Consider the following 15,935-nt stretch of genomic DNA (forward strand, 5'->3'; position numbering starts at 1 on the left):
AGAACTTTCAAGCAAGGAGCAGACTTTAAATGATCCTTTCCTGGATGCTCTGGGAACCTGGGGAAGAGGGGAGTCATGGTGAGAGGGTCCTGAATTTGCATACAGATGTGAGCAGGTTAGGCGGGGCATGAGGGTAAAAGTCTAAGATAGATGTGATTAATAATGGTACACTGGAACCAGCTCACACTAGAGCTGATTACACACATCTCTTTGCAACTCCTCCTTCAAGGATGAGGGTTGGTGGCTTGAAATCGACCATGGTGAGAGTATTTACACCATAGAGATTGGTAAACTACAAATCATGGCTTCAGTAGAGAGTTTGTTGTTAAACATTAAAAAGAGTTCGTTGAGAGTCATGTGGGGTAAAGTATCCTTGAGCCCATTTTACAAATGAGAAAACTGAGTCTCAATAAAGGGAAGGAACTGCCATCTTCTAGCTGTATGACCTTGAACAAGAGCCAGATCTGACTAGCAACAAATCCCTTGTTCTTCCTACCAGCTCTCCAGGGGAGTAAGAAGCCCCTATTGTCAAGGAAACGGTGGCTGTGGAAAGACAAAAGACTCCTCTATCAGCTTAAGTCCAAAAGGGCACCTAACCGTGCCTAGTGTACCACTAAGGAAAGCTAGGGGTCAAGAGCTTTGAACTGAGACATAAAAGCAATAAGACATGAAGGCAACATCCCTACCAGATAAGAGAGGCCGGAGTGGGGCAGAGAATGGTTTGGAAAGCCCCAGTGGAAACCACAGCACATTTTTAAGTACTCTTAACATATATAACAGAGAGTGTGGGCTCTGGAGGGAGATGCTGGGACATTCCAAGTCCTAGACCTCTTGAAGCCTCAGTTTCTTTACAAGTAAAATGGGAGTAATCATGCCTACCTCACAGGATTGTTGTGAGGACATTAACTCCTTTACTTATACAAAAGGACTTGATTTCGCTCTGAGAATGTATTAGATGTTTGATAAATTTTTGTTCCTTTCTCCTGCAATCTCATTATCCAACCCAGATGCTTCCAAGGCCTATGGCTCACTCTCATACAATAATAATGCTAGCTTCATGTGCGCTGTTCTTTATGGTTTAAAAGACACTTGTCCACATGCATTCTCTCACTGAATTCAACTCTGTATGAAATGCAAAGCAGAGACAAGCACTATTTTATAGAAGGGAGAAATGGAGGCTCAGTGAGGTAAACAGCAATTTTTTCAAGTGTGAAGGAGACAAGACTAGAAGCCGAGTCTTCCCAAATATCAGTACAATGTTCTTTGCCCTTCCAAATTTCTCTTATTAAGGTTACAAGAGTGCCTTACCTATTATTTATTTCATTCAAGAAATCTAGTAGCCTCTAGCTCTGTCTCAGGCTACTACAAGAGGGACTGGCTCTCCTTGGGATGGAAAATCAAGGCAGCATGGGAATAGTCATTCTTGTGGGAGAGGAAGCCACACAAATTACTGGGAGCAACCAGCCAGGAAACAGTGGGCCAGAAATTTGTTCTGGGTTTGGTCCCAGTAACTTAGGTCCGAGTGTCCCTTAACTGTACTAAGTCTTTCTCAGTGTTTTTAAATTTTATTACTTTTTTAGTAGCTTCCTGCCTCTTTATTCTCTCAAACAGAAAATCACATGGAACTTCAAAATATGAAGTACACAAAAGTAGAACTCTTCTGGTTGAAGGGGGGCTGCAGCTCCCCAGGTAGCTCGGCCAAATACAGTTTGCAAACAACTGGACTAGCAGCTTGGGGGAAGGGAGAAAGCTCCAGGTCTAACTTTCCAGAATTCTACTCATGTTATCACTTCTCGGCCTTTTGGCTAAGATCAAGTGTAGTATCTGTTCTTATCAGAATTCTACTCATCGTAACACTGCTACTGATTCCTTATGGGACTGAAAGGACTCTATGGGCCTCCGTTTCCAAATCTGTAATCTGAGGTGGTTGGATCAGTCAGCCTCTAAAGGCCCTTCCAGCATTGTGATTTCAGGAAAAGGGAACCTGGCAATCCCCACAGTGGAGAACTGTGAAGAGAAACCAGTAAAAGCAAAGCTCCATCCCTATGCCTCAGAGAGCCTCTCCGTGTCTGATGACTGAACTCAACTCTTCAGGCAGTTCTTCAAGTACTGGGTAAATGGCGTCTGGGTGGTGGACAGACAGGCAGGAAGACGGGCGCCCCACCCTCCTTTGCACAGGAAGCTAGCTACATCCTCTTTTCCCCACCCTACACAGCACATCTCCAAAGGTCCCCAGCAAAAGTAGTGGGGGCAGGGAGAAGAAGAGGATGGAGCCTGAAAGGAAATTGAACATGCAAATCACCTCAGTGTGCTAGGAAGCCATCTGAGGGGAGGAGAATTACTGGGGCCCTGTGGAAGGGCACCGAAGCGCCCCATTCTCTGCTGGGGCCCAGCTCCCCTAGCCAAAATGGCCTATGGCTGTAGGAGTCACAAGGCATTAGCTGGTACAGGTGGCAACCTGGGCCCACCCACTCCTTGCAGTGAGTTTCTCCAGCCTGAAGAGCTGGGCCTCATTTACAGGTATTTACAGTTCTTTCTTAGGGTAAGAACACAGACATGCTGTGGGTAGGTAGGTGTACGCAAGCGAACACTACAAAATAAAGGGGCTCTTCATGTTTCTCAAAGCCAAGGAGGCAGGCACCAACCTGCATGGCCACATCACCAACTCACTTTCCTGTGCCCACCCCCATAACCTGTGACTGGGGCCCAACCCTCCCCACATCCTGTTCTCAGAGAACACGTGGCTGCCTGGGGAAAGATATTGTCATTTACCACACTTCCCCTCCCTGGAGGAGGCTTTGGTTGACTGGGGAGGGAGCTAGACTTCTCTGCCTGATCAGGCTGAATAATCTGCAGTAAATCTTCCAGTTTCACAGACAGGGACAGGAAAGGTGATCAGTTAACACTAGGAGCACCTTCCACGATTGGAGGATCCATGCCTAGAGACAGAAAGTGACGGTCCAAAGCACTTCCAGAAAAATGAATTTTCTGGAAAAACACAAATTGACAAATTCTACTACATTTAGAAAATAGAAAACATGCCAATGTTCTTCCTTGATTAATGAACAAAGAGATGCAAAAATGCATTAAACTCATTTTAAAAAAAGGCTCCGAACATCATTCAAGTCTCACTACACATGGGTTTTAGATGCCTATATCAGCATTTCTGCTAAAGTAGCATGATTTGCAGAGTTTAATGAGCCTAGAGTGGCTTTGGCCACTTGGAAAAAGAAAAAGACTTCAGAACCATAGGAACAAGTCCCCCAACAAACTCAGAGGAAGGGATATTGATGGGTTATCACAGCTTGTAAGGAGGACCTTGCCCAACCACTCTGAAACAGGATTGTCCCCAATCCCATCCAGCCTGCTGCTCCCCTACAACTAATCTTGTAGCTCAATCTAACTCTTGCCCCCATCAAGGAAAAAGGTTTGTCACATAAGCCTTAAGAAAATACTGACTCTTAGCACCTGCCTCCAGTAGATGTGGTGAAGGCTGAAGAGGGGCTTTATACTTGCCCTAAGTATCTCTGTTTATAGCCACTAGCTCACAGTCTTCATATATGTCATGGTCACCTACCTGGAAACAGAGGTATAGAGAGCCCAAATAATGCCCTTGAACTCTGTGTATCTATGATTTGGGAAAGTCCTGGAGTGAGGCGGTAAGAGAGCAGGGACATGACACACCCAGCTTATTAGTTTCGGTCTCTATGTAGATTGCTATAACTTCTCTAAGAAATGGCTTTGCATTTTCTTGAGTTGATAAGGCCACATCTTTCCCTCCAATCCACAAGCTCAGCTACCAACTTACTGAGGCCAGTAAAAATTGTTTAACCTATCCAGTCAATAATACCAGGATTTTCAGCACCCCTACCACCACAAACATAAAATTTTCATGCCCCCTAATGCTGAAGTGAACATGGATGAAATCACTCACCCCACTGCCCTGTACACACACACACACACATATCAGAGGTCTTTGGGTAGAGTAAGAAGCAGCCCCCTACACTGCCCTAACTTTGATCTAGTTTCTTCAGACAGCATCCAGAAAGAGGTCCACCAGAATCTCTACAGAAATTAGCCAGCAACCTCCTTTAATGGCTCAGGGAATAGACATTGTTCCATAATCCAAAACAAGCCTTTGAAATTTACCTATAATTCTAATAAGACCTAGAAAAACAAATAAAGCCACCCCTTACCAACCTCAGCTGTTTTTGAAAGGACCTGGATCCCTGACACAGTCACATATAAATATACACACATGCTGGTTCATATACCACCAAGTTATCAGACACCCAATATGGATCAGGCCTTGAGATGATTCTATTGATTACACATCTGTGTGTGTAAAAGCAAGTGAGTGTATATTGAGAGTATTTCTTAAAAAAAAAGAGAGAGAGAGTATTTTTTATTGGGAGACAGAGACAAGAAAATATTTGGGGAATTACCATTCCATACAGCAAGGGCCGTGATAGAGGTAATCAGAGGGAAATGAGGAAACATAAAGGGGTATCCAAGCCATAATGGAGAAGGTGGGAAGATAGAAGGATTCTAGAGGAAGAGCTGACCTGTCCTGAAGGATAAATAACCCTGTCACAGGAAAAAGATATCAAAGGGAAAGGGAATCTTGTGTTGTTCGGGGAAGAGAAAGAGCATGTACAAGGACAGAGGCAAGAAATATAACATATGCCCTCCAAATGCCATAGGGAAATATGCCAAAAATCCTCTCAAAGGCACAGAGTTAAGAATCAAGGTCTCCTTTCCCAGCTCCCTGACTCTCTTCCTAGAATCTATTAGAAGATAATTAAATTAGAGACTTTTCTGCCACCGCAGTATTAGGCACTAGCTCATGAGATTTGGGGGAGAGGTATGTCACAGACATAGACAGAAATCCCTGAAGACAAATCAGACAAGGCGGTCTAATATACGAGATATTGGTAGGAAGCTGGCTGTTTTACAGAGCCCCACCGAGGCACCGGCTTAGCTTAATGAGCACTCCCTACCCTAGCTTCCACAAACCTTGGGGGAATCACTCTCCAGAACTTGAAAGAGTCTACCACAACCTACTTTCTGTCCATGTGGAAAACCTGTCCACCTACAGATAGAACTGGAAGGGTGACCAGACTAAGAGCCCCCACCCTGCACCCATACCCTACCCCTCTCCCCCTTTACTCTACCTCTCTCTCTCTCTCACACACACACACACACACACACAGAGGAAATGAAAGCTACCAGAACAGCAAGGGCTTGAGGTGGGGCTTGGGGTGGGCCTTCTGCAAAGCGGCGGGGGCCCACTGATTTCACAAATCATTTTGCCCTCTTGAGTAAGGTTCCTCTAATTATTTTCTCCTCTGTACATCCTCTATTCTTTGCACCCCATGACCATCCTGTCTAACCTGGGTCTCATATACCTTTTCTCTTTTTCCCCATTCCCTCATCCTGGGACTTTTAAGCTCCCCAGGGCTGGAGCTTCTCTTTACAAAGTAACAGACATACCTATACAGATTCTCAGACTGCAGTGGAAGGCACTGCGGGGCTGGCCACAAACTAGGCTAGTCATTGGCATCACTGTTTCAAATACTGGTTTCCTCATCTATTAAAAAAAAAAATCATACAAAGATAGTACAGTACAGGGAGCACTAGATTAGAGGCAAAACCTAACTAGGGTCCTAAAATTCTCTGATCTCAAATACTTAAAGAGAGACAAATATGATAAAAGAAATAAATGGGACATTTATCAAGCACATTCAATATCTTAGGCACCCTTCATGGTGTACTTTCACAATCATGATCTCTTCTCTCTCTCATAAATCCCAAGGAAGTGGGTATCATTAGTATTCCCATTTTAAAGATGGAAAACTAAGGTTCAGAAAGGTTAAATGCCTTACTCAAGGTCATGTAGCTATAAATAGTGGTAGAAAATGATTCTACATAACTGGCCTACTTTATTTATTTTATGGCTACTACCCTCCTTTCTCTCAAGTCCACTTGAACAACATTGACCAGACCCACACCCAAAACAGTCATGGGAAAACCTGAGGCAACTCTCTTTAGAATGCTCACCATTAATTGTCACCTTAAAACCATTTAAGCTAACCTCACTCACTATCTACAAATATGGTTTAGTCCTTAAAGGTTAGAAACATTTGTGCATATTCTCCAAGTCTTCCACACTATTGGGGGTAGAGACATAGGACTTGGGGACATTGAGAAAGGGAAAAGAAGGAAGAGCCCTGGTGAGTACTGTTTACCACCTTGTGCCCTGGTAACCCCTGGTCAGGAATCTCAGTGGTTAATAGCCTGAAGTTGGGTGGCCATTTACAATCCTAGGTATGTTTGGGGAAGGGTAGGCATAGCAGAAGAAAGAAGAGAAGGCATTCAGGAGCAGCTCCAGTGCAACAATTCTTATAACTCTGACCTTTCCAGGAGAATGACTCAGCCTTGGCACCATACTCTCTCTATTCCAGGATTCTCAAAGACTTGGCATGAATGGACATGGGTGCCTGAAAAGGCATGTACCCACATAAACACACAATAGCTAAAATAGTACAAACCTCCTATCCCCACCAGAACACTAGGTATAAGGGCTACAGAAAGAGCTGGGAACGCCTCCCTGCAGGGGTAGGCCTATCACTAGAGCTACACTATAGTGATATCCCCATAACTCCAAACAGTCTCAGTGTCTTACTACAAAAGTACCCAAAATTCCTCTTCTAAGGCATGGTCTCACAAGAACATAAAGGAAGCACCTTCTCAAAAGCCAGGTTTGATTTTGGGAGGCTCAGCAAAGCCAGGGATGAAGTGTGGAGGAAGGAACAGAAAGAGCTAGCCCCAGCTCTGGAATACGCTGTTTAGAACAGCTTTGGACTGTTGTGTTTTTGTTTTCAAATCTCCCTAATTACTATCAATAGCAGCTGTGTACTTATCAGATTTGGGGCCATCTGAGATGAAAAGCTGTCTTACACAGGAAGAATGAGCTAGAGGAAAGTATCATCTATTAGGTTATTTCTACTCCAAGAGGAATACAATTTTAATTCTAATCCCCATGACTATGACTCCAAGTGTACATGAGAAGGAAACAGAATGGGTTGGTTAGTAACCAACATGGAAAGGGCTGCCTACAAGCAGCCCAATCATAAATTAGGGTTCAAAGGCCTAACATGTATGTACCTGATTCAGGAAAGAGGTGACTATAAAGGAGTCATGAGTTTATAAGAAATTGGTATATAATAAATTGGGAATATAAAGCATAGACTACCAGGGGTTAAACTATTTCTGGGGGCCATATATGATCTTTGTTGCATATTCCTCTTTTTTTTTTTTCTTTTTAAACATTGCTTTTTAAAATGTGACTTCACTGAGAAAATACCAAATGGCAGATGGCGCTGTGAGAGGGCCCGGAGGTGCAGAGCTCATAGAGGCAAGGACAAGGAGCAGATCCCTGTCACCAAGCTGGGCCACCTGGTCAAGGACATGAATATCAAGCTCCTGGCAGAGATCTATCTATTCTCCCCGCCCATCAAGGAATTTGAGATCACTGACTTTTTCCTGGGAGCATCCCTCAAAGAGGAAGTTTTGAAGATTATGCCAGTGCAAAAATAGACCTACATTGGCCAGAAGACCTGGTTCAAGGCATTTGTCATCATCAGGGACTATAATGGCCATGTCAATCTGGGTATTAAGTGTTCCAAGGAGGTAGCCACTGCCATCTGTGGGGCCATCATCCTGGCCAAGATCTCCATCATCCCTGTGTGGCAAGGCTACTGGTGGAATAAGACCAGCGAGCCCGACACCATCCCTTGCAAGGTGACTGGCCACTCTTGCTCTGTGCTGGTACGCCTCATACCAGGCCCTTGTGCCCTAGAAGCTGATGATGATAGCCAGTAAGATGAAAATTATCCCTCAGCCAGTGACTGTACTGCCAACCCGGACAACTTTGCCAAGGCTACCTTTGATGCTATCTCCAAGACCTATAGTTAGTTATCTCACACTCGACCTCTGGAAAAGGACTGTGTTCACCAAGTTTCCCTATTAGTAGATCACTGATTATCTTATAAAGACCCACACCAGAATTTCTGTGCAGAGGACCGAGGCTCCAGCTGTGGCCACCAAATAATTTTATACAAGAAAAATAAAATGAATTAAGCTCATTTAAATAATATGAAACCTATTCTTACAATACATACAAAAACAGGCCTAGCAGGCAAGATTGACAACTGCTAGACTAGAACAAATATTGGCAGGCTAGTAACTCCACATACTATCTGCAATGCCTAAAACTGGCAATAATTGCTCTCTTCACATTCTACTTTCCTTAGAAGATGGGCAGCAAGGGTATTATCTGAAGGTTAGCCAAAAATAAGTAACCCGCACAATCATACACAGTAGCCTACTCCCTTCCTAAGTAAAGACACTGGGGGGAAAATAGGTGATAAGCTTAGACCATTAACCATCTTCCCCAAAGGCTCTTCACATGCCAAAAAGGCCCTGGGCCAAGCTGATCTCCTCAGTAGGAGACCCCAGGCCAAGAGCTGAGCCAAGAAGTGCCTAGCCACTAGGCCACTGCCTCCAACCTCAGGCCTTGAAGAGAAAGAGGCATGCTTGAAGAAGAAAAAAGCAAAAAGGAGACCACCCCACATGGCCTATTAAGGGTGCAAAAAATAAAGGAACATATGTGGCTTGTTTACCTCCTTATCCCTCTAGAAAATGTTTGGAGAATAAAATGAAATCAAGTTGGAGATGCCTAACTCAGTGGGAGGGAGAGCTACAAATGAAACTAATGCAAATCACAAAGTTCCAAGGTTAAAGGCCTCCATAGTCCATACAGCATGCAAGCCTTTTTCACCTCTGGACTAGATCTAGGATCCTCAGGGTCCAGTTAGCATTTCTCTTACAAGGAAGTGGTAAGAAGAAAAACATTCAGGAGTGCTCACCTTCTAACCTCCCACACCATGCCCCTGCTCCTCACACTTGCCCCTATTGTAGAAAAAAAAAGAAAAAAAAAGAAAAAGAAAAACATGTACGTAGAAAGCATGTGTACCCTAAAAGTCAATTACTACTAAAAACTGTGGGCTTCTAGATACAAGGAGTGCCATGGATGGCCAATGCTCAGACACAGACACAGCCTGTTTCTCATTAGCTTCCAGATTCTTCCCCCAGGAGATAGAGGGTTTCTATGGGATCTAGTCTGACTCAAGGGAGGGAACAGGAGAAGAAATGCCTTCAAACCAATTCAGTAGCTACTGAATACCTGCAAACTGTGGGGCAGGGTCCTGGACACTGAGAATATTGAGATTACGACAAGCTCTTATGTCAAGGGGCTCTTCATCTAGTAGTGAAAAGATGTAATTACTGGATCCCACAGAATGCAGTGTGTGCTATATCCACCCTAAAACTCCCAGTCACCTTTCTTCCTATAAAAGTTCCTTTGGAGGCTGGTGGGGAAATAAAAAGAAACCAAGATGTCCTCCTGGTGCTGCCTGGTACTCCATTGTAAATACCTTCTTGTGCCTCTGGAAGGACCTAGAACACAGTTCCTTTTCATACCATAGGATTTTATTCTCTCATTGGGTTGCCACATATAAAACAGTGGAAAATAATCAAAGACCACACTATGATGTGGTTCCAGCACTTGTTATAGAGCTTGGTGCACTCTTAACATATAGGAACAGCAAGAGCTGAGGCCTAGTCAGATGTAAAGACCATCCAGCAGAAGCAGGAAGCAGAGAACAAGCAGTCTTCAGTTCCGAAGCACCTTGCCTTGGACACAGGACAGGGTTTCAGCCCAGCACTTCATATAGAGCTGAGGAATGAAGTCACCAGGTCCATAAGCTCTTATCAACTCCCTGTAATGTTCCCACCAACTGAATGCCTTGGTGCCCACAGCATTATTCACTTCCCATCCTGTTCTATCCCCTACCACCACCGCCATCACTGGTCTGCTCATGCCCAGACAGTGAATTTGTACTCTGAAGAGAGTCATTTACCTCTCTTAGGTCCAGTTAGTTACTTTGAACTCTATCCTTTCCTCCAGCACTTGGAGGAGAGGGGCACATATCTCATCCAGGCCTAACGATAAAATTTAAAGAATGCCCAATTAAGCTATTAGGGCCACCTTTACCTTCAGCTACAAAGGTGAAATAAAAAGAGCCCTGGACAGAGATTCGGCTCAACTCAGCGGTAACCATTCTGTGTTGCCATGACATAGGCCTCCCCTTTCTCAGACTGTTTTCTTGGATGTAACATAGACTTCAATTAGGAATGTAGTTATCAACCCTGGCCCAACATTAGAATATTGTAGGGTAGCTCTTAAAAAATATTCATGTCTAAAGCTCTAAGCCATCATAATTAAACAGAGTCTACCTGTGCTTCCACAAGCTGACCAAGATCAACTGCATAGGCAAGCTGGACTTCCCCAGTGGATGAGAAGGCAAGGAGCCTAGCTGGCCCCATGGAAAACTCAGCCCCCTACTATAAGAAGGGCAACTCTAACAGTTAAACTCAACCTTTATTCTGGCCCCTAGGACCACTAAAGTCATAAGTTCACATTTCTCCCTTTTCTCAACCATGTTTCCCCAAGGAAAAAAAGATTACAATATATCAGCACTAGTAAGTTCAATTTCACATGCTTTGACATCAAGCAAGTATTATGACTTTTCCTTCTTCAAAAGGACCAGGCTTATCTGCCATTATGACCTGTATTTATCCATCTGCCACATCTCATTTCTACGGCCTAACTTTCAGGGCCTCACATCCTACACAGAGAGGATGGTGACAAGGGAGAACTGTTCTTTCTGTTTCCACAGCCTTTGGCTACTCTAGTGACACATTTCCCTGTGACTGTGTCACATTCCTGAGGGCTTATCAACTACTTATGACCAGAGATTATATGGCCAAGAACTACATTAAACTGTCTATCTCATAATATCATCTTATCACCTGTTTCTGGTGGGTTCCCTAAGAACTACCTTTTTAGAGCACCACTTTCTTCTCCACTCAGATCAGGCCTGGACTGACTCTTGACACCCTCACCTGCCTACCCCTCTACCCAGTTATGTTCCTGAATATTCCCAAGGCCCCTCTATGAAGGTCTCCCCTCCAAAAGCTAGACATAACTGACAACCTCCAACCTCTCAGAGCTCATAGAGTTACCATTTGGCCCAGTTCTCCACAAAATGAGAACATTTATTTTTGAGATGTGTACCACCATTCCCTACCCAAGATGGAGCAGACCAGCCTCCATTGTTAGGGGAAAGTAACATTTCTGAATCAATCATAGACTTTCAGAGCAGAAATGGCCCTCAGAGATCAGCCAAACCACTCCTTGTAAAACAGACCATGGCCATAAAAAGGGGCAAGGGCTTGGCCAAAACTTCCCTGGGAAGCTAGCAGCAGCACCCAGACTAAACTCCAGTTCTTTAACTCCAGAATAGTGCTCTTTCCATAATTCTCTAATATCTCCTCCACTCAACGAGTTGCAACAATGTTCAGGCTCCCATCAAGGTAAAAATAAGATCCTATATTAGCGAGGCCTAAGTAGTCCTCAAACAATTCTCACTCCCTGGAACAGGGGAAGGGTCTAATGTTTTAAACTGAAACTTCCTTTCTAGTCTCAGAACCTGGCCGAACCATAACTAGAGCTTAAGTCCAGGCCTTTATGAAACAACACATGGGTCCCCTGTCCACATCCCACCTCATACAGAGTCTAAAACCAAACTTTTCTGTTTCCTACTCATGTTTTGTCTCCCTTATTCACTAGCTAAGTAATTTTTGCAGAGTCACTTAATCTCTTTGAGCCTCAGTTTCCCTGTATGAAAAAGTGGGGATAATAATTCCTAATCTGTCAACTGGAGTTAATAAATATCAAATGACATAATAGTGGTAAAAAGGGCTTTGACAATTATGATGTATACCATAAACAGAGAACTATCAGTATCTGTATGGGACCTTTTTTTTTTTTTGGTCCAGACATGGGGTGAGAAAAGCTAGGAACACTGGAAAATATTTGCAGGGCAATGCCAGCCAATCTGTGAAGGGATTACTTCAATTCATATCTGACAGGTTTGTTTTAAACAAGGAACTACTTGGAAAGCAGGAAGGCATCTCCTAAATTTATACCTTCCTCCCAGAGGAACTTGCCAAGGGAATTCTCTACCTCTTTCAAGGTTTCTTCAGTCTTGGCTCTTCCTAACAAAGGTTGAATCCCAGTGGAGTTATGGGAAGAGAAAACTATTCAAACCCTCCCTGGAATAACAGTCCATGTAGGGACTAGTGGTCTTTTCTACTTGCACTCTGAAGGTTGTCTCCCTCTCAATCCCGCTCTCATGAATTTGTCACCCCTACCTGAGTTCACAGCCTGGAGGGATGATCAGTGAGGGTATAAATGACCTGGGAAGTAGAATCCCATCACTTCCCTTGCCCCGAAGGCCAAAGCTCACCATTTTCCTTGTGGTAAGGTCAATCATCCATATGACCTATGAATAATTCAGCTGTAGCAATCCAACCACTTTACTTTGGAAATTTTTTGGAAATATCTACCTAATTACATCTTGTTTGGACTATCAGAACAGCCAAGGGAGTTTGCATTCCCTGGGTTTATATGGCTTAGGACAAACAGGCCATCCACAGGTAGCTGGGAGAAGAAAGTTTTGTTATGGATAGTTGAGAGCTGACTATATGGCAATGCATCATTGATTCCAAATGGTCTATAAATGAGCTGTTCCATAGAAGTGAACTGTTCCTGATAACTAAGTATTATTTACTCTTTTAAGAATCATAATCATTCTTAATGGTGAGGCAAAAGTCTTTCATCCACTGACACACTCTACTGTCTTTGTCAACAGAGGCTGTTAAAACATAATTTAAGCTTCTCTAGGCACCTGAATCCTGTATGCTTGATTTTCTACAGAACTAACATTTGAAGGCTTTCCAGTGTTCTCTTATTCACGTTTCCCACCAATTCTGAGGCTATCATGATCATCCTCACTTTACCAATAAAAAAAAAATTAGGAGGATCAGGGAGATTAAGGGACTTACTCAAGATCACAACCACAATCGGCAATGAAACACAGATCTTCCTTCCTATAACCATGGCCTACAATAAATGCCTAGAGATACTTTGGATCCGAGCCTTCTGAAGTAACCCAAAAAATTCTTCAAAATGCCATTCCCTTTCCCTTTTTGGAGTCTGATCTCAGAACCTTGCTTTCTCTGCCCCACAAGGATTCAGAAAGATTCAATAACTCAGAATCTGTTTGTCTAAAGCTTCCTGTTTGTCTAAAGGGGAAGGCAATGCCTGCAGTGGCCTCTAGGACTAGCCCACTCAAGGTCATCTTCTGGTGGCAGAGGCTCCAGGATTACAGGCTGGGCAAGCAGAAGCTCTGCTCCACCCACTGTTAAAGTCTGGGAACAAAGAAGACAAGAGAAAGGCGGGGCGATGGGGGGGATGCCATGAGTGAGCAGAAAACAACCTGCATTTCTGGTAATTCTGCTTCTCCTTGCCTGGCCTGGCTCCTTCAACAAGATCAATATTCTCAAACTAGCAAGATTTTAAGACCAGGAGCAGCCGCTGGGCTAGAATTTTTCTTCAAAATATATTGTATGTTTATTTGTATTTCACAAGTCTCTATCCTCCTCAACTTTTCAACTGGATGGCTCAACTACAGCTGACTGTTTTGCAATATTCTACTTTCCTGCCACCTGGACAAGATCCCTGGTAAGTATGGGGCTGGGGGTGGAACCTAATCCAGCTTCACTGCTCTTCTTTGGGGAAGACTGGAAAGGCATGTGTCCCTTCACCAACACACACACACACACACGCGCGCGCACGCGCGCACTTATGTCTAACCTCAGACAGCTACGACAGCCAGAGATCTTCTGAGAAACAGGGTTCTCAGTTCTCATTCAGGTAATGTTTGGAATCAAACTACCCCAAACTGGCAAAACCACAGAAGGTGGGGCTATGTAAAGTACAGGAAAGTGGTATACCCGTACTATCAATTACTCCACTATGCACTACTGCCAAACACTTCACTAAGATCATTTAGGCACAGTTGAAATCAGACCAATCTCTAGATGTGGGGTCTACTGAGCTTAGAAAGGAGAGCAGCTTTCATCATCCTATCCTTCATCCCAACAGAAGGGCCATGATTCCCACCTTCTCTAGAAAGCCTTCTCTCTCAGGCAGGCAAGCCCCTACACCATTCCCTTTATTTTCCATTTGACAAAGACTATAGGCCCATTTCATTTGTATGGATTTTAAAGTGTTCCACTCATTTGATAACTTGCTTATTAATGAGCTCATATAGACATTAAAATCTGATTTGACATGAAAAGATGGCTGCCACATAGTAATAAAAAAAAGTTGCAGAACTGTATGGATTTGTGTTATATGCGTGTTTAAAGCTATATGTATACAAATGCATTTAAAAAGGAGTCTCAGTTCATAAAACTGGTTAACTGGTGATTCTCTCTGGGAAACTGAGTCAGGGGCAGAAGACAGAGAATTTTATATTTTTCAGTGCTGTTTCATTTCTTACAGCAAATATGTATTAGTTACATAATAAAAAAAACACAAATCAAAAATTACACAATAAAGTCTATCTGTATTTAAGTCTGCCCTACCAAACAGTACGGACTGTCTATTGCATGGTGTCTAGCACAGCACTGTAAGAAACAAAAAAATTTCCTTTAAAGACAAGATGACTATCACAGGAATATAAAATACAGCATAGGGAATATAGTGAATAATATTGTAATAACTATGTGTGGTGTCAAGTGGGTACTAGATTTATCAGGGGGTTCACTTTGTATCTTATATAAATATCTAACCAACTATGCTGTACACCTGAAATTAATACAATATTGAATATCGACTGTAATTGAATTTTTTAATTTTAAAAATAAGTTAAATAAACAAAAAAATAAATAAAATTTTTAGAGGCTCTCACTATTTTAGGAAACCCAACCCTATCTAGTTGGCTTAAACCTATACCTCCCAAATGCTGGCCACATCCCTCTCTTAGCAGTGGATGGGAGAAAGAGTACCTCCTATTGCTCCCCAAATTAGCCGACCTTGAATAAAACATGCCCAAATCTGCAAAGATATGCAGCTCTGTGCCTTAAGGCAGCCTAGGTGATAGTGGTGGCAACAGCAGGAACTGCAGAACATAGCTGCTAAGTGCCCAAACCTGATGATCTATAGGACTTCCCTGCTGTCCTCCCCTGATTTGTGCCTGGCATGCCTATCCCTGAGTACAGTAGCCAACTCAATCCCTAAACCTTGAGTGCACAAACCTCTCTGGATTAGGTTATGCAATTCAGACGTGCTTGCTGGCCATGCCACAATGAGCAGCACACATACAAAAAAAAATTGAATTGGGTAATGCTTCAAATATGTACTCCAGGGCCAAACTCTACGTTGCTTCACAAAGGCAGACAGAAACGCTTGCATGGCCGCCTGTTAGAATACACTAAAATGTTTGTTGGAATATTCTCCCTTGGCATGAACACTATTGTATTGTGTGAAGACATGGGAAAAGGGAGTGGAAATTGGATGTGAATAAGCTGGCCACTCACAGGTAAACAGGCTCTCCAAGGTACATAGGGGGGACATCTTCTTCCCATTCCTTTGCATTACTCAACTCCATTCTGCCAGGGCCCAGATGGGTCCACGTTATGTAATTTTCAATGGGCCGTGAGGATTGTTGTTTGGCTTTCTAGTAGACCTAGCCAAAGGAGTCTGTGGAAGACAATTCCAATTTGACCATAGTAGCTATTAATGTACCTATTCAACAAATATTTGTTGAGCACTTCTATGCCAGGCACTGTGCTAGGTACTGTGGATACAGTGGGTAGTGGGAAACCATCCTTGTTCTCATGAAGCTTATATTCTTAGTGGCTTAGGCTGATACAATGGAAAGAATACACACCTGAGAGTC

At 43.3% G+C, this 15,935-nt stretch overlaps 1 protein-coding gene and 2 pseudogenes across 1 annotated transcript in view; 2 read left to right on the top strand and 1 right to left on the bottom strand.

Annotated features, from left to right (window-relative positions):
- MSN (moesin) overlaps positions 1-15,935 on the bottom strand; it is a 62,138-nt gene that overhangs the window by 33,833 nt on the left and 12,370 nt on the right. The window lies entirely within an intron of this gene.
- On the top strand, positions 1,786-1,893 carry LOC112471893 (annotated as a pseudogene).
- Positions 2,408-14,829, top strand: LOC102880454 (annotated as a pseudogene).

The sequence above is a fragment of the Pteropus alecto genome, unplaced genomic scaffold (assembly GCF_000325575.1).
Source record: "Pteropus alecto unplaced genomic scaffold, ASM32557v1 scaffold209, whole genome shotgun sequence".
In the NCBI taxonomy this organism is placed as follows: Eukaryota; Metazoa; Chordata; class Mammalia; order Chiroptera; family Pteropodidae; genus Pteropus; species Pteropus alecto.